The 21,425-nt window shown below is 57.3% G+C and overlaps 1 long non-coding RNA gene across 2 annotated transcripts; it reads right to left on the bottom strand.

The window, feature by feature from the left end:
- Positions 1-3,529: 3,529 nt before the first annotated feature.
- LOC110587408 lies at positions 3,530-17,477 on the bottom strand. 2 transcript variants are annotated; one of them, XR_002480758.1, is made up of 3 exons: positions 17,298-17,477; positions 13,286-13,416; positions 3,530-3,556 (listed from the first exon to the last, which is right to left on the bottom strand). It is a non-coding gene; the product is annotated as an uncharacterized LOC110587408 (long non-coding RNA). The 2 variants fall into 2 exon arrangements; XR_002480757.1 differs by lacking the exons at positions 3,530-3,556; positions 17,298-17,477 and adding exons at positions 12,640-12,887; positions 12,994-13,104 and having other exon boundaries at positions 13,286-13,301.
- Positions 17,478-21,425: the final 3,948 nt, after the last annotated feature.

Consider the following 21,425-nt stretch of genomic DNA (forward strand, 5'->3'; position numbering starts at 1 on the left):
CCCTCTTCCCACCAGCCGAGTGGAAAAGGTCCGAGTTCCGCCAGATCCCAGCCCACAGTAGCACTGGGATTCTACAGGGCAGGTGCATGGTGCTTGCTCTGGCCTCATGCATCTGGGGTTCTCTGAGCACGGGGACAGGGCCGGGGCTGGTTGTTGTTGATCTCTGTCTTTCCCACAGCAGAGCTCAGTCCCGAATCCCCTCGCCCCGTCCCCACCCCCGCCCCCACGCGCAGAGGATGTCAATGAGTGTGGGCAGAAGTTAATTGCCTGGCAAGTTTGGATTCGCATCTTTGATCTGCAAACCTGGCAGTGCGGGTAGAGGAGAGAACTCAGGATCTGGGGGCAGACAGACCGGGGCTTGCATCCCGGCTCTGTCACTTATACCGAGTGACCTTGGGCAGTCGCTTCACTCCCCTAAGCGTGGCTGTCCTCGTCTGGGAAGTGGGGACAGTTGTACGTAACTCACAAGGGCCCGCGTGAGGGACGATTACACAACGTGCACAAATAGCCCAGCCCAGCGCCTGGTGGCCTCTTGGCCTCCTCTTGGGCATTAGCCGTGCCCAGTGATGAGTGTTTTAGTCTCGGTTTGGGCACTGGGCTTTCTGCGTTACTGGCGTAGTAAGCGCTTTATGTAGATCCTAATCCTCACTACTGTCCTTTGAGGAAAGCATCATCATCAACAACAACACCATCTTTTCAGAGCCCAGGAAACGGGCCCAAAGAGCTGATGATGCTTGGCCTAGTCACAGAGCTGGTGAGTGGCATCGCTGTGGTTCGAACCAAGGCATTCGGTGTTGGTACCTGCCCTCTTAGCTCAGCGACCACACTGCTCCAAGGCCACTCGGACTCAAAAAGGAGATCGACAAAGGGACGTCCTTTGCTGCGATCGGACATGATTGCTGAGTTCCTAGTGGAGAATTAGGGGAGGTGGTCTCAGGCCCACCTTTGGATGCTCACTGTGGGGTCCTGGGGAATGGCTCCAGCCCAGGCCTGCGGGAGGAGCTTTGCTGAGACCTGGCGGGGGTGGCCCTGCCCATCACGTCTTCCTCTGCAGCCTGTTTGCCTGCCAGGGCCTTTGAACAATGAGTAACTGCAATGGGCAGGCCAGCGCAAGCCGGGACGGGCTCCGTGGGTGAGCTCACCCCTTGCACAACGGCCGCCGCACCCGCCTGCCGGGCTCAGGGGCGACCCAGGGGGCAGGGCCAGGCAGGATCCAAGAAGCTGGGGAGACGGCCCCAGGAAGGACAAGGGACAGCCTGGCTGCCGGTGGTCACCACCATATTCTGCGCCCCTGGTCCCCAGCTTGTGGGGCCGCTTCTGGGGGCTCCCGTGTGTTCCAGGAGCAGACTCCGGCCCCAGGGCTTGGTGGGATCAGCCTTGCTGGAGATGTTTTTCAAACCGTATCACCTGGGCCTGTCCCCTGTCTTCCAGCCACAGATCAGCATACCCAGATGGGACTGGAGGAGGTAGGAGCTCACCCTGAGGGTTCCCCCACGCCCACTCAGAGCCTCTGGCTAACGGAGCCACACATAGCCCCTCAGCACCTCCTGCCCTGTCCTGGCTACACCAGGAAGCATAGGCACACGCAGGTTCCAGGTCTGGTGCACCCGCCCACGCGTCACTCCCAGGGCCCCTTCCCCAGGAGCACCCCGGTTCCTGGAGCGGTGGTGGTAGTGAAGTCCGTTTAGACTGGGCCAAAGCCGTCTCCAGACGTGCTGCTGGGCCCACACCCCCGTGCCCAGCCTCACCGGAGGCTCTGCGCCTCTTCCTTAGCTGAATGGACTAGGCATGTCCTCGGTCCTGCATAAAGGCTGCGTCCATTGCAGGTCTGGCTCCACCGTTTCAGAAGTCCAGGGAGGGCTGAGCTGTGTGGGTGGGAGATGGGGTGAGGGAGGGAAAGATAATTTCTCTGAAGCTCAGAGGGGGTGCCACAGACAGGGCTGATCCTCTCCCCTTCCTCAATATTCCAGGAAGGCCAGGTCTGCTGGGCCAATGAGGTGTCTTAGCTGACCTGTGGGTACCCCCCACCTCCCTACAGTCCCCAGTGGTGGGGGCACTAAGGAAGGCTTGGGCCTGGCTGGGCTGCCTGGCCTCTCCTCACAATCTGGGGACACCGTGACCTGAGGCTTTCCAAAAACTTTTCACCAATAAACAAAGGGTGGGCTCCTCCTGACTACTTTTGTCCCAGAGTCACCTGCCCAGCCTCAGGGAGCTCAAGTTTTGAGCCATCCTGTTTATTCTCTCATAGTGCCATCCCACGCCCGAACCTGGATCTCATCCTCTCAGGGCCACGTGAGACCCCTGCCCGCACCCCTCCTGCCGACCTTCTTACAGTAAATCCTTTCCTTTACTCGACACCCACTCCTGACGTGAAGAGAACAGAACGTGCTCACTGCGCCTCGGGAGCACGTGACCTTGTGGGGGAGACAGGTCAGAATTTCCATGAAGGAGGCCTGTCCCAGCTGCTCTACCTTCTACACAGCACCTTCTGGATACCGGGCCCTGTTCTAGGCGGGTCCCCTGTAGTTCCTGGTTTTTATCCCACGAGCTTCACAGCAGGGTATGCCCCCCACTGTAGCTCATGAGGGAAAAGCAAAGAAATTGAGCAACTTGCCCAAGCAGGTAAGTCGCAGGGCCAGGATTCGAACCTGGGCAGCTGTGCTCTTAGCCGCCACGGTAGGCCTCCTCGGAAGCAGCAGAGGAGAGAAAGGGGTGGCCGGGTGGTGCCTGAACCGGACGGCGGCAGAGCTGGGCCTGAGGTGTGAATGGGAGTCTGTCAGAGAAGCGGCATGGGGCGATCGGGATGGAAGAAATAGTACCAGCAACCCCAGGGAGGAGACGGGGACAGGGGCCCATGGACCCCCATCCCCCTGTCTGCTCGGAGTCTCCCAGAATGAGCACATATTTTCGTGTTACAGGTAAAACTGAAACACACACAGACACGATAAAGACTGAGTAGCATGTCAAAAAGCAACACCCCGAAGCAAGAGTTGGCAACCGTCTCTTGTAAAGGCCAGATGGTAAATATTTGAGGCTTTGTAGGCCATACTTTTTCTGTCACAACGACTCCGTTCTGCCATGGGAGCTCCAAAGCAGCCACAGACGGGATGTGAACAAATGGGCATGGCTGTGTGCCAATAAAACTTTATTTATGGACATGGAAATGTCACACGATTTTCACATGTCGCAAAATAGGATTCTTTTAAATGTTTCGCTCCTTTAAAAGGTAAAAAGTGTTTTTAGCTCACAGGCTGTACAAAAACAGGCAGGTGGGGAGCCATGGGCCACAGTTTGCCAACCTCTGCCCTAAAGGCTCACAGAGCTGAGAGCAAATGGAAGCTTCAGAGAACTAGTTACGCAGATTGGCTAGAGCCCTGGAGCCTCAGGAATGAGGAATGGGCCAAGACTGGGGGGATCCGGAACCACCCCTGGGGTGCCTCGAGCCCTGAGAGGAGGTGTTGTCACAGCAGGGTCAGCCCCAGCCTCCGGTTCCGATGTCACCAGGCCCTGACTGTGAGAACCCGGTGTTTGCTTCTCTGAGATTCAGTCGCTTCAGCTGTAAGATGGAACATGCCATTGACCTTGAAAGTCCTATGAATGGGACCAGCTGGGGTGGGGTGTGGGTGAGTGGCCCTTATTAATTCATACCATTGTTTTGGTTATTCTCAAGATTTTAGGCGGGAACTTAATTCAGATACAGCTTTCGGAAACATCTCCCTGGTGGCCATGTGAAGAATGGGTCAGCCTAGGTGTGAATACCTTCCATTTCGCCCTCCAGATCCCCCTCCACCTGCTGCCCTGGGCTGGGGAAGCCCAACCTTTGTGGACAGCGTCAGCTGACTCCTCCATCCCCCCTCACCCCCCACCAGACTCAGCCAACAGGGAGCCCCAGCAGGGAGTGGGGGGGTGAGAAAGAGACTAAGGTTCTCAGCATTAACTCCCCGCAAGGTGTCTGCAAGCTGGCTGAGCCCATGAGGGAAAGCCAAAGTACTAGGCCTGGCAGACCTCACTAGTTCTCAATGTTTTTCTACCCCTTGCTCACGTGTTTGCAAATTCTTCTGTTTATCTGAATGTGAGTGCAACCTGGCTGATTGACTCAAAGAGAGTGAGACAGGAGAGAGATAGCAGTTAGGAGACCATCGTCATTTTGATGAAGGAAGGTGAAACAATGGGACTGTGAGGGCAAGGAAGAGCTGGAACTGGGAAGATGGAGATGCTCAGGACCCCCAGGAGGTACCCAGGGGCAGAGGCAGGCATTCGGAATGGAAACGATGAGTTTGCAGTAGTACCCACAGGACACCCAGGTGGCTGGATGCACAGGTGTACCCCAGCCCTCCTGCAGTTCTGATTTTCTGCCCAACCGTTAACCACCACCCACTCCATTGTCCCAGGCGAGCCACCCTGTTGGGAAGAGCCTGGGAGCCTTGGAGAGGGGTCAATGCATAAATGGTTGCCAGCCCTTTAGATGCAGGGAGAAGGCTCTCAGATCCATGAACTTAGCAGGGAGGAGTGACAGGGCATGCTGGGGCCCTCAGGAGAGGCCCAGGGGGCCTGCATCCCCCAGGGGCCATGGGTGAATTAAAGCCGGAGCCACCAGCCAGTGATATTGACAGGGGATCCTTCTGCCCATCAGCCAAGGATGTTGAACACGATGAGGCACCTCAATTTGAGATATATTTGGTTTTAAATCTTCCTTTTAACCACCCATCCTTGTGGCTTGTAGGAGGCAGGAAGTTAGATCCAGGCTTTCCTCCAGAGGGGGTCCTGGTATTGGCACATGTGGGGGGCAAGGGGAGGGGTACCGCCTTCAGACCTCTCCAGGGCTCCATCTCCTTTGTAACTGCACTGCCTTCTGATTACATTGTCCTTCCCCAAACAAACACTTGATTGAATATTTCTCAGCTGAGTCACTGCTCAGTTTTCCTTCTCTCAGGAAATCAAACATACTCTGGCTTTGCCTCTTCATCATTCTGACCACAGTCATGCCTGACCTTCTGCTGGGATGGGCATTTAGGCTTCTCTGCTCTCTCTCACCCACAGAGCACTGGGCAGTTAAGAGTCTTACCTCAGATTCACTGCCTTTGAGAGCTCAGCAGTTTGCCCAACACCTCTCTCCATGTGCCCACGACGAATTACCACATCTCCTTCTCCTGAGAGACTGGCCTGCCTTCAAGCCCCCCACCCCCACCACCTAAGCCCCAGATCTGGTATTCATTAGTATCTAGTTGAGGCCTGATTCAGACACATTGCTCCACAGGCAGCCCAGCGGGCAGACAGCTAATGCCTTAGGCAACCCAGGTCTGACCAACTGGTTGGTCAAGTCGATGGTCATGGAGCTAACAGGAACAGCTATGTGGACCTCAGCCTTAGGAGGCTGAGACAGGGCCCATGGAACAGCCCCTTGCTCTGACTCACCAGGTGATACTGAAACCTTGAAACACGCAGGAAGGCCTTTTTCCCAGAGAGCCTTCCTGGCTCTGCCATCAGGCCTGGGACCTCTCCTTAGGGCAGACACCCAGCAATCACTCCTGCCTGGTCCGTGTAGACCATAGGGTGTTCGTTGGCTGAGCACTGCTTTCTGGATCATTCTTCTGTGACATGCTAGAGACTGCGGAGGACTTGAGCTTTCCAGAAGATCCATCAGGTGCTCAGCTACCGAACCTACAACTTAGTGGGCATGAAGTAATTACCCTGCAGTTCAGTTGCGGGGGTCAGGGTGGAGGATGGAATGAAAAGACGTTATACAAGTTCGTTCATCTTTGTTTCGGCCAAAGCATTTTTGGCTCAGACTTCATGCAAGAAGCAGGTTTCCCACCACAAAATTCCCCAGGAACACCGAGGTGTGCCCCACAGACTGCAGCCCCTGGGCTCAGATTACAACTAGGGGCTCCACATCCCATCGCAGAATAGGCCGAGTATCGCAGAATTGGCGGGATGCAAGTCTCCATAGAAATCAGTTGCTAGAGACTTTTTCTTAACAAAAGCATGGACATCCCAGCTCACACAAGATGGTGTTGAACAAGGACGTTTCTGATGAGAATCAGCCACCCTGATTAAGGCTTCTCAAAGACTCCTTGGTGTGAAGAGGGTAAACATCCCTCACGGTCCAGTTCACGTAAGGAAGGGTGACATAGGGGTCCCTACAGAGTGTGGGCTTGATCAGGCATTCTCGGGAAACCCACTGGAAATCAGGAAATCTGACGAGCCCTGTGGAGCAGCCCAGGGCACCTTCACGCTTGGGAGCCTTGAGGGCCTGGGGGTTTGGTACCGGCTCCCAAGGCTCTGTTTGGGATCCATTTTCCTAAGTGCCCCGAGGAAGAGGGGAGGGGTGTGGGAAACACCTTCCTGATGGGAAGATCTGCTTCCTGTTGGGATTCCCCTGTTGATCTCCTGAGCCTCAAGGTCACCAAGCAGCCTCTGTGGCAAAAAGTCAGATGAGCCTGGATTCTGGTGCCCAGGGTCGGCGCGGCCTGCAGACAGCTCTTAGGAAACTGTGACCCCCGGGGGCTCATTCCAACTGCACGCACGGGACACTTCCAGAGGTCAGGAGCCCCGGGGGTCATTTGAACAGGAAGTTCTCAGGTTACATCAAATGTTCCATGTCACAAATCCCCCACTGAACCCCTTTTCAGGAAGTCATCAGTCTCGGTGGCCTGGTGGGGGAGGGGCAGGGTATCGTAACGGTCATGAGTAGGTAGCGTCTAGCTGTCCCCCCGGTCTGCCCTGGCTACCTGGCTACAGCACCAGCTCTCCGCACACCGCCCACGACAGCACAGCGCAGGGACATGGCCCGAACTGACATCACCAGGAGCTCCAGCAAGAAGCTGAAAAGAGGGCATCTGGCAAAGGCACCCCGAGACACTGGTGTGAGCGCCAGGGATGCTCCTGCGTTCGGGATGGTGGAGGCGGCGAGGAGAGATGGCCTCACCCTCTTCTCTCTCTGTGCCCATTCCTGTCTCTCCCTCCCTCTGGCTTCTAAGTCCTCCTGCCGTGTCCCCAGGCAGCTGCCCCGGACCTGCAGATCCCACCAGGCAGACACAATTCTTTGTCCCACAGACTGCGAACTCCTCAAACCCGCACCCCGTTCCCACTGTGCTTGAGGAGAATCTGTGGGTCAGTGTAAAGGTGGGTGATGAAGAGCAGAGCTGCTTCCACTCCGCCTCAGCCCTGCCCTGGAAGGCTCCCAGAAACTGCTGGAAGTTTCTAGCATTACACAAGGGTCCTCCTAGCACTCCAGGATCCGGCCGAGTGACACCTCCTCCTGGAAGCCCGCCCGTGAGTGCGGGCAGTTTTAGAATCAGTGAGCAGCTGCTGAGAAAGTAATGAGGGGAAGCAGAGGACAGGAGAGTATGTGGGAGGAGGAGAAGCCACAGGGTCCATCCTGGGCTCTTGTTCCCTAGGAGGCTGGCTCCACTGGCGTGTGGCCCCAGCTCCCGCGGGTCCTTCTTCCAGGTGGCCGCCCGTGGTACAGGTGGCACTGTGGGGACAGGCAGCAGGTAAGAGGGACGGCTTTCCTGGACAGGACAAAGGGAGCATCCAGAAGGCCACAGGGAAGCTGCCCCCGCACAGGAGGTGGTGCTGGGGGGGGGGGAGGACACCCTCACTAACTGTGGAGTCTGAGCTCCCCGCCTGGGGGCACCCACAGAGCTGACCGCTTCTTCCTGAACCTTCTTCCTGAACCCTCACAGGACGTCCTCCCCAAACAAGGAGGGAGTCCTGGGAACCAGGGGCCACTCCTGGCCCCTGACGCACTAGAGCTCAGTCCCCTGCACCAGCATGCCCATGGGGTGGCCTGCTTTGGTCACTGCGGCACCTGCTACAGGGAAACTGCTCTTGGCGAACCAGCACCCACTTCGGCGATGCCCAGAAAGCCTGGAGCCCCCCACCAACTCACTTCCCCTGCCAGACTAGGTTTCTTAGTTCCTTGTCTTTTCTTATCTTTAGACCTCTCCCAATCAGAAATCCTACCCATCCTTCTAGACCAGCCTTGAGAGCCTCCCCTGCCCCCTACCCCCCGACACCCACAGCCCTCAGCAGGCGTCTCCCTCCTTCCCTTGCTCCTACAGGGCCTGGAGTCAACTCATGGTGCCAAGTGCTTGAGTCTGATGGGTGTCTCCCCAGCAGGACCGTGGGGTCCCTAATGGTCTATTCCACTGGGGAGCCGAGGGCCGGGCATCCTGTAGGTGCTCAGGGGGAACTCGGTGATGGACCGAATCCTCAGCTGCAGCCCCTCTGCCCCCTCCCCCTCCGCAGTCCCCACGCCTGCTGGCCTCAGGAATTGCTGCCTGTGGGTGCAGCCCTGCCCCAGGCTTTGCAGGCCGGAGCCCGGCTGCACGAACTTGGGGCCTGGTCTTAGCAGATGATCTGCCCAGGGAACTCTCAACCACTTCCCACCGGTCCCTGGCCACGGCTCCTTTCTCTTCGAGGAACTAACTGCTATTCTGTGAGTCAGTAACTGGGGACGAAGGGAAAGGGTGGCCTCATGTGACAGCTACAGTCATGGGGGAAGGCGCATCTGCTTCCGCTTCTCCAGAGAGACCGTCCCCTCCGTCCCCTCCGGCGGGAAGGAGGCCCCAGTCACGACACAGGTGCCACGTGCATGCAGCCTAACCAGACGGGGTCCTAGACAACCACCCGAACAGCGGAAAGAAACTGTGCTGGGAGCAAGGGGACCCAGGAACTCTTGGCTCCCCCTCTGAGTAGTCAATCCCCTTCTCTGAACCTCCGTTGCAAGGGTATGGCCTTGAGAGCCCTAAGAATCCTCCGTGTTGTGATTTCCAGAAATTCATATATGTGGAGAAGCGCTGAGGGGCAGCCACATCCTAAAGGATCCACGAGGGCCGTGTCCCAGGCAGCACCGCCTGCCCCTCTGGCTTCAAGGAAGCCTGCAGCCGTGGCCGTGGGTTCCACCCTAGCGCCGCCTGTCACTTGTCCGCGACCCAGCTCTCTGAGCCTGTTTCACAGATGAGGAGACCTGAATCCCGGGAGGGCAGGAATGTCCCCAAGATCTAGAGCGTGTCCCTGAGCCTGCTGGTCTGCAGCTCTGGGCTCCTCGCCCCTCTTCCCCAGAGGATGCACCCTGAAGGGTCAGTGTCCTAAAGAGGGCCAGGATGTGGAGGGGCTTCTGGCTTTCAAGGGCTGGGATGAAGGCACCGCCTCTCACAGCCCAGCTGGTAAGGCCAATTCCTCTGCCCAGGAGCGTTTATGGCTATGCTGGTGACTCCATGTGTCTGGGGTGGGGTGGGGGCTGGATGGGACCACATGGCACAAGAGGGAAACCCTGGAGGGGCGGCTGGGGCCGCAGCCGGCCCTATGCCTTTCATCTCCAGATGCCGGGGCCTCCCTCCCCACATGGTGCCCAGAAGGAGCGCAGGCCTTCCCCTCCTGGAAGGCGGCCTGAGGCAGAACCGTCAGTGGGGGGTGGATGGTTAGAGTGGGGTTTCCAGTGGGCTACACCTCCCACAGCCCTTGAAGTGTGTGAGGATTTCTGCATTCAAGGCCCTCCCCTCCGCCCTGCAGCCCCCTCCCAGCCTTTCCAGGGTCATTTCTTAGGGAGGCCAGGGGTGGCCGGAGGATGGCGGAAGGGCAGAGAGGGCGGAGTTGCGTGTGTGCAAGGGAAGCCCTCTCCTCCGGGTTGGAGGGTCGCCCCGAGGCTGACAGTGCATCTGTGCCCACTGGTCACACCTTGAAGGAAGTGTCTTCCTTTCTAACGACAAAACCAAGGCATGTCCCCTCACCATGCCCTCTGCCCGCAGAGCTGGATCTGTCCAGAGGGGGCGCTGTTTCTAATGCGTGTGGAGATGTTCTGTATGCCCCTGATGCCCTGAGGCTGGGCTGGGGCTCACCCATCCCTGGGTGGGAATTTGGGTAAGGAGGAAGGTTTGGAAGGCACACAACAGGTGGGAACTCAGTTCACAAAGTGGCATCCTTTCGGAGCCAGAACATCTTTTTCCCAATTTCTGACACACCTGGTTGTTGACCCCCAGCACTCCCAGCCAGGAGACCAAGGGTTCAGCCAGTCAGCACAGGGCCCGCGAGCCCCATGGCTGCCGCCCGGCCAGTGCTCACCTATCTTGGGAAGCCAAAGAGAAATGCGTGGTTCGATGTGCCCTCCCACCCAAGGCAAGTCCTGCCCTGTGAGCACCTCCCTCAAGGGAAGGATGGGTGGACGGCCTGGAGCCCAGCCCCCTTCCCACAACCACATCTCCAGGCACTGAAGCCCTCGGGTCAGTTCTGATCTGAAGGCCAGGCCAGGCAAGACCAAGCCCCAGTGGTCTCTGGGATCAGCCAAGTCTCCCGTTTTGGGTCTCAGGTATTCCCTCCCCCAGGCATCCCAGGGCTGGGGTTGGGGGGCACAGATAGGGAGGGCCTCAGCCTTCTCCTCCCTGCACTCTCTCCAGTCAAGTCCACCCCCACCCACCCCCAAGCCTCTGTGGGGAAGCCAGGGGAGAGCCAGGACCTAGGCTGCTTGTCGCTCTGACACATGGGACCTTCCCTAGAAGCCTAGAATAAGCACCCACACAACCAGCGCTTTGGCTCAGGTGATCCCTAGGGGCCCATGCCCCGTGACCCCTCCCGCGCCTCCTTCCCCACCTCACTATGCTCACCAGCCCAGGCCCAGGGAGTCCAGCTGAACACTTGCAAGAGCTGGAGCACGAGCAAAAGAAGGGATGGGGAGCCAGGTCCTCCATGCTCACCCTCCATCCCTCACCCTCCCGTCCCCGGCTCTCAGCCCGGCCAGCAAAGCCCAGGTGTTTCCCATTAAGGCTTTTATTGTGGAGTCTCGGGCTCTGGCTGAAGAAAGCCCAAGGAGCTACCCTATCCTCCACGCCCCCCACCCCAGGCTGCACCGACACGGCGGGGCCTGTCCTCTCCCACCACCTAGCCCTTTGTGGGCAGCCTCTCGCCCTCGCTGGGAGGTCACCCAGGGCCTGGCTCCAGGCTCCAAGCCCATTCCTTCCACCCGTCCTTCACACTGCAATAGCCAGAGCATCCTTCTGTGGAACAAAGCTAATTATCCCATGCCCTTACTATTAAATCCACCAAAGGCTGCCCTTTGTGTTTGTGTGTGTTTGCGTGGGTGTTTTTGTTTTTTAACAACTGGCTCTGTTTTGTAGCACTGACCAGGTGCCATGATGTAAATGTTCCCACCCCAGCTGATTTCAGAGTAACAGCATGAGGTCACTGAACTCGTGCCCCATCAGCACTCACAGGCCAGGAGTTGTTAACCTCAGCACACAGCCATCTCTACCCCTTTCCCCTTGACCTAGGATGCAAAGTCCTCCTCTACTGGCCCCCGTTGTCCCTCCAGCCCCATCTCTCACTGCCTTCCCACCCCCGACGCAGATACCGCACGCGGGGGGGGCACCTGCAGGTCCCTGAGTGCACCCAGCACTTGCCAGAAACACCACCTCCTGTGTGGCCTGGCCAGCTCCTTTGGTAATACCCAATTCACATGTTTCCTCCTCTAGGCTGTCTTCACTAACTCCTCAATCCCGATTAGTGCCCGTCCCCTGTGATCCTAGAACACTGCCCTTGGACATCTATATTATTTAGTAATGCATGTCTGTCCTTGCCGCAAAACTGACAGCTCTGCAGAGGCCAGTGCTATGTTCTGGGGTCTCTGGGTCTCAGCCCCTGATCCAGAAGAGGCCTCAAGATTGAGCTGAGGGAGTGAGATGCATGGAGTAGCAAGCTTGGGGCCCAGGGTTTCATGCGAGGAGCTACCCGGGGACTCAAGGCACTCCCTTGGATCTTTCCCAGCAGAGCCCAGTGCCACCTTCTTGGCCAGCTTTCTAGGAGAGCTGCAGGACAGGGACAGGGGACCTGGCCCATACTGCGGGAAGGGGCATCCTCCCCGCTCCTGGGTCTGAGATTCACCAGGTGCCAGCCCCAGCCTGCCCCCTGGCACAGAGGGGCACAGAGCTGGCGGGTGCTGGGGCCGAAGTGACCTGCCGCCCCTCCCAGTTGTTTGTATCCTGGTGACCATGGTTTCCTGTAGGGCGGGCTATCATTATTGACTTTGGCACCAGCACCCAGGCATTTCGGGGAGGCCACCCTTTCCCATGCCTCGGAAAAGCCTCAGGGGTGGCTGGGGCAGCCCCGGCCTGGAAGAGCCCCCCACCCCCAGGTCCTGCCCAGGTGGTCCTTTGTGACCAGAATGGGAGAGACAGGAAGCAGCGGTGGTGCAGGGAGGGCCCTGGGCTTCCGAGGGAAAAAGACTGGGTTTGCACGTCAGCTTGGCCACTCAGCAGCTGTACAAAGTAACGGCGTGGGGCCTTGATTTCCTCATCTGTGAAATGGAGGTAGTTATGCCTGCCTTTCAGGGCTTTTGTGAACGTAAGAGTAACATCCACTGTTTATGGAGCGCTTTGTCCACAGCAAAACGTACTTTACTCACATTATCTATGTAATCCCCCCCGGAGCCCTATGAGATCAGACCTATTAGCCCCATTTCACAGATGAGAAAACAGCAAGTGAGGTATAACTCCAAAGCTCCTTCTCCTACCACTATGCTACCCAGTGTCCCTAAAATTAGAGGGCAGGTGTGTGGGGGGCCTGGCACATTCTAGGCACAGCATAGATGATAGCTCTTAATAACTATCCAAAATCCTGCTGCCCGGCATATATCAGGAGATGGAATTTTTTAAAAATCTCTTTCAAAGTTTTATCTGAACCAGAAGGTAGGCAGTTGTGCTCCTGATTTTCAGATGAGGAAAATGGAGGCCCGAGGTGGTGAGGGCTTCTCCACAGCCCCGCAGCTAGTTCCCACAGACCCTGGCTGAGCACCAGGCCCGGGCTCTGGGCCTGCCCTCTGCAGTGGGAGGGCCGGCGTCTGGCTCCTGGGAAAAACCTGGTGTGTCTGCGGGTGCAGGCCAGGAAGAAGGCTGGAAAGACAGGTCCGAGAAGGGCTGACCATGGGGCCTGGACCGAGAGGGGGCAGAGAGGCCAGCTCCCCACCTCCTCCCCCACCACCCTCTCTTCTGCCCCTACCTTGGGCCACATAACTGAGTTGGGATGGGGGGCAGGGGAGCACGGGGCACCTGAAGTTCCAGCCCCGGGGCCTTGCGCATGTCTCTCTTCTCTCCAGACCTGCGTCCTCACCTGGAGAATGGGAATGCTAATAACACCAGCACCAGCCCCAGTCCCAGGACATCATGAGAATGTGAGGGGCTCATGGCTGTGACTCCCCTGGCTCCGCGGGTGGGAGCGCAGCTGGGGAGGGCCCCGCCAGGCTGCACTGAGCCACAGCTGGAGCGCACATCTCGGGGACAGCCCAGCCCACCTTGCACACAGTGAAGCCCTGCTCTGCGTCTGCACTCCGAGGCCCGACAGCTTCTTGTCTGTCACACCAGGAGATGGGACTTCTCTAATAGGTTCCAGTGGTAGCACATCTCATACGCGTGGCAAAACATCCTAATTTAAAAAGAGAAAAATATATAAACATTTCATATAGCTTTGATAACCTGTCGTACAGGGAAAAGCGTTTGATAAAATTCTTCCTCCTTCTGTGGACTATGGACAGCCAGCCACTAGCGGATCTGGAACAAACCCACATCCTCAGGTTCTGTTGTGGCTTAGGAGTAGCCAGGCTGGACCCACCCTGGAGGCTCAGCTGCTTCTGCACTGGGGGCCCCTGGGGCCTGGTGTAGACCTTCTTCCCCTGACCCTCAGGCTGCAGGGACCCCGTCCCAGGAGGGTGAGCGCCAGGGTCTGCATCATCAAAGCCCCTGGGCCTGGTTAGCAGCAGGTCTGGTCACCCTGCCCTGGCAGGATTCTGGAAGGTGTGAGGGGTGATCTCACCTCTGGCTACATCCTAGGAGATGGGGAGACTAGGTTTGGAGGGAGAGAACACTAGCTGGTGATGTGCACGCTGGGGCCCCCGACGCCTTGCTAGCCCGTGGTGCTGTCCCTGGTTTAACCACAGTGTCTGTTACCACAAGGCAGCAACAGACCAAATGCTGTCCACCTACTACCTTACTGAGTCCTCAGGACGCCCTGTGAGGGAGATCACGCGACTGGTAGATGGAACCACCAGGATTCTGAGCCCGAGCATCTGGTTCCAGTCTTTGTCGCAACCACCATGCTATTCTGCCTTCTCCATGAGCTGTGAAGGGGTGACCACATCTGCTCCTCCCCACACCACCTTCACTTTGGGGGTTAACAGGAGCACTAACAGCTCCCATCCTGAGAAGCCCTTACACCTGGGGCTGCGGGGGCAGGTGTGCCAGCCAGTGTGGGTCCTGGCCGCTCAGGGCATCTGGCCTAGGAAGGGCTCTATAGATCCAGGATTGAAGATGCTCCCCTGCCAAGGTCTCTGGGGTCCAGATCGCCCGGTGGACAGCAGGGCGGGGGGGCAGTTCTGAGGCAGCCCAGGGATGCCACGCAGGCTTCCTCTGAGGCTCACACAGGGCCTCATGCTTGCTTGCCTCCCAGGTCTGCAGAGTTAGCATTTTGCAGCTTGTGAGCGTGAGAGGCCCCAATCTGGCCTGTCCCTGTGGTTGCGCAAGCGTTGCCTGGGTCAAGGAGCCAGCAGGGGCCAATATCCTGTTTTCCAGGTTCGAGGTTCACGGCCTAGAGGAAAAGGTCCTTGTTCTTACTGGACAAAGGTATAATCTGCTAACTAAGCCAGGCCCCAAATGGGGAGTCTTTTTTAATTCACCAGAGGTGCTGCATGGGCTGCCTCAAAGGAGGAGGGACAGTCAGCCCAAGAGCCCCTGGAGCAGGGGTCCCGTCCTAGCCTCTGGCCCGGGTCTCTCTCCTCCCTAGGGGCCTGCGAATCTCGGCAGGTTCTCACGGGTAACCTCTCCCTCAGGCTACAGGGATCATGCCTTCTGGATCTGAAATCAGGATCTGAAGTTGGACAAAGGCAGTATTGATGTGTGAATCTAGAAATAAGGAAATCCTCACAGTTGAAGAGCACTTGGGTTGTTCTAGTTTGGGGGATTATGAGTAAAGTCACCACATCGCTACCGTGGAATACGATTCAGCAATAAAAAGCAACAAAGCTCCTGATACACCAACAGCTTGGACAGACCTCAAAGGCAGTCTCCTCCTAAATGAAAGGAGCCAGACTCAAAAGGCTTCATGCTATATGATTCCATTTATAGGACATCTGGAAAAGGCAAAATTCCCAGGACAGAAAACAGATCAGTGGTCGCTAAGGGGCTGGGCGGGGAGGGTCTTGATGACAGAGGGGCACCGGGGAGTTTTCAGGGTGCTGAAACTGTTCTATGCTGTACTTGTGAGGGCGGTTACATGGCTGTTTGCATTTGCAGAAGAATTAATTGTAGGACAATAAGATTGGGTTCCCCTGTATGTAAAACAGATTTCAATTTTTAAAAAAAACAGAAAATTACATTTCCTTTTCTGTCCCTTTTTCCACTCATCTTGACCTCAACATAAACTTGAATATCAACAAATCTGACTTAATGGATATTTCCAGCATGTCTCCCGTATGCCAGGCCCTCTGTTCTGCCCAGAGAGGGGAGTGGCACCCAGAGGCCTGCGCTCACTCGGGGACACCCCCCACCCCTGCCCCTCCTCAGCTTGTGTCATCAGCTCCTACCTCCTCCCACACCTCCCAACATGCGTGCCGAGGCCCAGTGCACCCCTATTTCCCTCTAAGGGGCCTCTGGATTGCTTCGGCCTCATGCTGACTGATGAAGGTCAGTCGGTAACTCTGTGCTGAAATACTGGAATTTCTGAGACGTTTCCATGGTTTATGGGACCATAATATTTGAAGTGGGAACCTGCGAACCATCTTTGACACCTCCCTCCTCCTTGTCACCCCACCCCTCCCACGCCCCACACAGTCAGGGAAGGGGGGAGGCACAAACTAGCAGGCAAGTGTCCTGGGGGGGCTCAGGCCTACGTGGTGGTTTATCGATATGAATCCTATGTCACAACTTTTGAGGAAGGCAATTGGCAATGTTGTGTTTTTTTTTTTTTTCACTGACCCCAAAGTGCCCCGGACCGTTGCCCAAAAAAAAAAAAAAAAAAAAAAAATCAATCCACTGGCGCGTCCTGTTGGTCTTCCTTTCTGAATGTCTTCACACCTTTTCCCAAGACCACCGCTCGTTCCAGGCCATGTACCTCTCACAGGGACCCCTGCACCGGCCTCCCAGCTGACCAGCCCCCCATTCCCCTCACCCTGCAGCCAGAGGGATATTTTGCTCCTTCAAAATCACGGGCACACCAGGAGCCCGCGCCAATCCATTAGGAAAACACAAAAGGCCCATTCGACAAACAGACCAAAACATATGAAGAAGCAGTTGCCCTATGAAAAAAGAAATACAAATAGCAAAAACCCATACAAAGATTCCTAAGTTCATTTACAGTTAAATAAATGAAAACCAAAACAACTGTGTGATACCGTCTGCATCCCCCACCCCCGTGGAAAAGGAAAATGGAACTCGTGGCCGGTATGCATGGTGACCTGTGAGGGGGTGTCTGTGCGTCTGTCACACGCAGCCTGGACGGGCGACAGCTGTGGCAAAGTGGTGAAACTCTTGGAGGGTCATCGTGAGGGACACCCCCTTCCACCCAGAACCCAGGGCTAGGAAGGGGCCCGTGGTGTGTACTCGGAACAGCGCCCTACATCTGCATCCCGAGCTGCCTGCAGAGGCGGCTTCCAGCAGTGGTTGCAAGAGCGAAAGCCTGCAAACAAGATGCCCCCCAAGAGGGGAGAGTCGAGCCAGTAATGCTCTGTCCGGACCAAATGCTCCGCAGACATTAAGAAGAACGGAGTAGGGCCGAGATGACCCTGCTCAGGGAAAGGAGCTGCAGATCTCCCCCTGTGAGAGCCATTCCTTCGCTTGCAACTCTTGAAAGCACAGGCTTATCCTCACAAGTGTATGCATGGAAAAACTTCTGGAAGCACGCACCAAAAACCTGTTAAATGAAATTGCCTTTGGCGAGGGAGACACTTGGGGAGGAGGCTTTCTCTTTTCATGGTGTACTTTGCTGTTCTGCTTGGATTTCTAATCATGGACACAGAGGATTTTAATTTTTAAAATGTCATCGGGAAATATCTGGGTGGTGGGATGTGAGGCCAATTTGGTTTTCTTCTTTGTACTTTTCTATATCAAAAAGAATCAAAATCAATGTGTTTAAATGTTGCAAAACAAACAAAAACTTTCGCTGCCCTGGGGATAAAGTCCACGCTCCTGAGCTCGCCCTGGGAGGTCCTTTGGCGCCAGCGGCAGCTTCCCCTCCAGTCTCCTGACTCCTGGGTCCCCGCCACAGCCAACCCCATCCGCTTTCCCCACGCCAGAGCCCCTTGCTCACTCTCTTACCTCCGGGCCTTTGGCAGTGCTGTTCCATCTACCTGGAATACTCGGCCCCTCCTCCGCCTGCCTCTTCCTTCCGCCTTCCTGCTCCTCCAGCCTGGCGCCGGGAGCCTGCCCACCCTCCCCCCCGCCGGCAGTCCCGCCCTGCCTGGCTGGCTCCCCAGCACCCTGGCCTCACCTCTGCCAAGCTAGTGCTCCTATTATGCGCGGAGGGCCTCTCTGCCGGCCAGCACCCCCCACCCCCACCCCCCGCACTACCTCACAAGGGCCTGGAAGGTAGGGCCAGGGCGCGCGTGCCCGGCATCCAGGGCCCAGCACTGTGCCTGGCACACAGGACGCTCCAGGAACGGCTGCCGGCCGAACTGGCGGATGACCCCCCGAGGGGAACGAACACACAACACAGCTGGCGCGCGGGCTCATCCCCGCGGCAGGCCTGGTTGCGGGCTGGGGTCCCGGGGCCTCGGGCCCGCTGACGCAGGCTGGGGGGGGCGGACAGAGCAACCCGCAGCCGCGCCGCCCGCTCGCTCCACGCTGGCTTCTATTTCCTCTGCGGCGGGCGCCAAGGCCCTGAACAAATATTTTCCTGGAGTGGAGGAGCGGCTTAGCTCCCAGCCCTAAGTGCTGGAAACACCGCCGGGTCGGGCAGGTTCCAGGAACCAGAGGAGGAGCGGGGTCTGGCTGCAGCCAGGGGAGGGGGGCCCTCGGGGCACGGTGCCCACCCTCCGGGCCCGCTGCGGTCCGGCCACTCCACCAGCCCGTCACCCTCCGCAGGAAGCAGCCCACTTGCTCTGTGCAGCTCACGGCTGGGAAAGGCTTTTGCCCTGGGCCTCTCTGCCCATAAATTAGAATCCTCTGGGATCCTGAAGAAAACGTAGGCCATGTGGGCCTCCCTCGTTTTTTGCTGAAAAAGCTACAGTGGGGTTTAAAGGAACTAATTAGAATCTCAGAAGCCCTTTTCAAAGCTCCCCCCCAACCCCCACCACCCGCTTTAACTTTCTTCTTGCAGAATAACATACACAGAGTACACTCATCTGAAGCGTATAGCTTGATGATTTCTTTACATACACAGACACCCTTGTAATCACCACCTACATCAAGCCAGAGAAACTTCCAGAGAAGGTTCCTTTCATGTCCCTGCCTTGCAGACCCCATACCCCCAGCAGAGGCACCACTGGCTTCTATTAACATCGATTAGCTTTGCCTGTTCCGGAGCTTTGTGTAAGTGGAATCATGCAGTAGGGGCTCTTTGGCGTCTGGTTTCTTGAGCTTTATACGTTGCCTGTGATGTTGTGTGTGAAGCCGGTTTGTCCTTTTTGACTGCTGAGTAGCATTCCACGGTATGAATGCTATCAGTTTATTCATCCGTTGTCCTGTTTGGGGGTTGTTTCCACGCTTGGGCTATGGTGAATGAAGCTTCCAGCACACACACACGTGCTCATTCTACTTGGATTATATGCAAGGCATATGTTTCTCTTCAATAGACACTGCTCCAAAGGGCTCAGACCCATCGGCTCGCTCTCCAACCACATGGCTCCCCACGCCCCCCCCCACTATCGTCCATCTCTAATGTCAGCCTTTGTGGTGGGTGTGGTGGTGTCTTGCACTGTGAATAAGCTTCTAAAGACAACTTGACTTTCAGAGCAAGACAGCAGCACCAGGTGGCTACAATGAGCGCCCCAAAGGCAAAGACTCCCTCTTTGCAGTGAGCGCATGCATCATGCTGGATCATAAGAAAGCGCCTGCCCTCAGGAGGCACCCACGGGAGCGGGACGCCACCGTGGAAGCAAATCCCTCGGTGACATGGTGAGCGGTGCCCGAAGCTAAGGGGCACGGAGGACACAGGGCTCTCCCTAGAGCTGTAGCCCAGGCTGGAAGTGAAGCAGGTGTGTGATAGCACGGCCGAGGACCCACTTGGGGGTGCATTTGCCCTCACACCCACATTCGGAGTGGGTGTAGAGCTGGCAAGGCTCAAGGATGGCCCTGGGTGACAGGGTGCAATGGTGTTGGGGAGTGGGAGGAGGCCAGGAGGCCAAGTAAGGGTGGTGCCCACGGCCAGGCAGGGCTGGCAGGATCCCAGGCCCCTCGAGGGTCCCTTGGCTCAGGACCCTCTCCTCCAGCTCCTGCCCCCGTAACTCCAGGAACCAGCGCCCCGCTCTTCCAAGGCGGCCCGCCCTCCTTGCTCCTCTGCCTTGCTCTCCAGGCTGGAGAGGGACAGGACGGGGTAGGGTTGATGGGGAGAGAGGAGGACACAGTGCCTTGGAGGCGGGAGCACGGCCCCGCACTCCTCTCTGCACGGGGGCCCCCTGCGGACCCATTTCCCCAGATGCTGCTTGGGGTCCACCTACCAACAATGCCTAGCCTGTCCCTTCTGCCGCCCGTTACCCTGCCCCCACCCTGTGACGGGCTGGCCGGGAGGACCACCTCAGACTCCACTGGAGAAGTGCGCCTGGAGGAGGGCAAGGTGACGCCCAGCGAAGTGGGGACAGGCTTCCACAGGTTCTGCCAGTTCTCCCTCCGAACCAGCTCTCAAAGCCAGCCCGTCCTCCCCATCTCTCTACTGTCCCCAGCCTCGGCCCCAAATCCCTCTACAATTCCCGGAGCTGCTCCTCAGAGACCCTCAGAGAAGTTGCATGTGACTTCTCGCCACATCCCATCGTCACCTCTCCCCACACCTGATTTCATCCAACGGCAGCACCAAGTCTCCCGAGGTCTCCCGAGTCCCTACTTTTAGCCAAAGCCGTGCCTTCCACTGGAATGCCTCCCCCTGACCCTCCCCGGCCCCGTTTGAGAGGCCTCTGTCCTTCAAGACCCAGTTCCAGTGCCACCTCCGGGCACCTCCCCTGACCCTGGCGCCACGCTGGGTTGGGTGCCCACCTCCCCCCAGCAGCCCACACCGAGCCCCTGGACCGCGACACCCCTGAGAGCAACACTGTGCATCTTTGTTCTGGAAGTGCAAGCACAGGGTGAGACTGTGAGCCAGAGAAAAACCTGAGAGCAAACAAGGCAGAAAGTGCCATTTTTTTTTTAAAGATTTTATTTATTTATTTGACAGAGAGAGACACAGCGAGAGAGGGAACACAAGCAGGGGGAGTGGGAGAGGGAGAAGGAGGCTTCCCGCCGAGCAGGGAGCCCGATGTGGGGCTCGATCCCAGGACCCCGGGATCATGACCTGAGCCGAAGGCAGACGCTTAACGACTGAGCCACCCAGGCGCCCCTAGAAAGTGTCATTTAAAGCAGAAACCGGCTTAAAGGAAGAAGGCAACACCATCAATGTAAGAGAAGATGGCTCATTAGTTTAGAAAATAGCTCGAAAGCACTCTTGGTAGAAAATTCCCGAGTGCCCCATCCCCACACAACGCAAGGACACATGGCCAAGCGACACATGGCCAGGCGCACAGGAGCGCGATGGGAAGGTGAGGAGAAAAGGAAATAGCGCTCAGTTGCTCCATCCCCAGGAGTGGGGAGGGAGAGTCTTGGGAAAGCAGAAAAGAGGGGAGAAGCAGGTCAAGGTCGTGGGGAGCAGGGCAGCAAGCTGAGGCTTGAGAAGGAAGAGGTAGAGAAATTCCTGGAGGCTGGGGTGCCCGAGGAACTTGGAGACGCTGTGTAACCCCTTCACATCGCAGCTTTCTCCCTCTTAGGCTCCCTGTGAAGCCGGCTTTATGGCACCACCCTGTACCATCCTGTACTGGTGGTGCCCTCGGGTCGGGGTAGCCCCGGCAGTGGCTCAGAGCGGGGAGAGCAAGAGCAGCTCTGGGCAGTGGCACAGCTTTGCCCTTTGGAGAGGACAGGAGCGGGTGGCCCGGGACACTGGGTCCCGGAACCTTGCAGGTCCCACGTGGAAGGGCCATCAGCCCTCCTGGGTTCTAGTGTTGCCTCGGTGGGTGCTCAGCCAGCTGTGGGCTCAGGGGCCAGGCTGCCTGCTTCCGAAGCCCAGCTCCCCTGCTCACGGGCATGCAATTGTGAGAAGCTGCTTCCTCCCTGGGCCAGTTTTTGTCTGCGAAGTGGGCATGACAACAGTAGCGTGGTCTCAGAGACGGGTTAGGAGACGTGGGTAGCGGAGGAGATAATCCAGGGGTGGTGTCCAGCAGCATCTGGCCCATAGTGAGCTCAGTCAAGAGTAGGAAGTTGCCTATT

The sequence above is a fragment of the Neomonachus schauinslandi genome, chromosome 10 (assembly GCF_002201575.2).
Source record: "Neomonachus schauinslandi chromosome 10, ASM220157v2, whole genome shotgun sequence".
Lineage (NCBI taxonomy): Eukaryota > Metazoa > Chordata > Mammalia > Carnivora > Phocidae > Neomonachus > Neomonachus schauinslandi.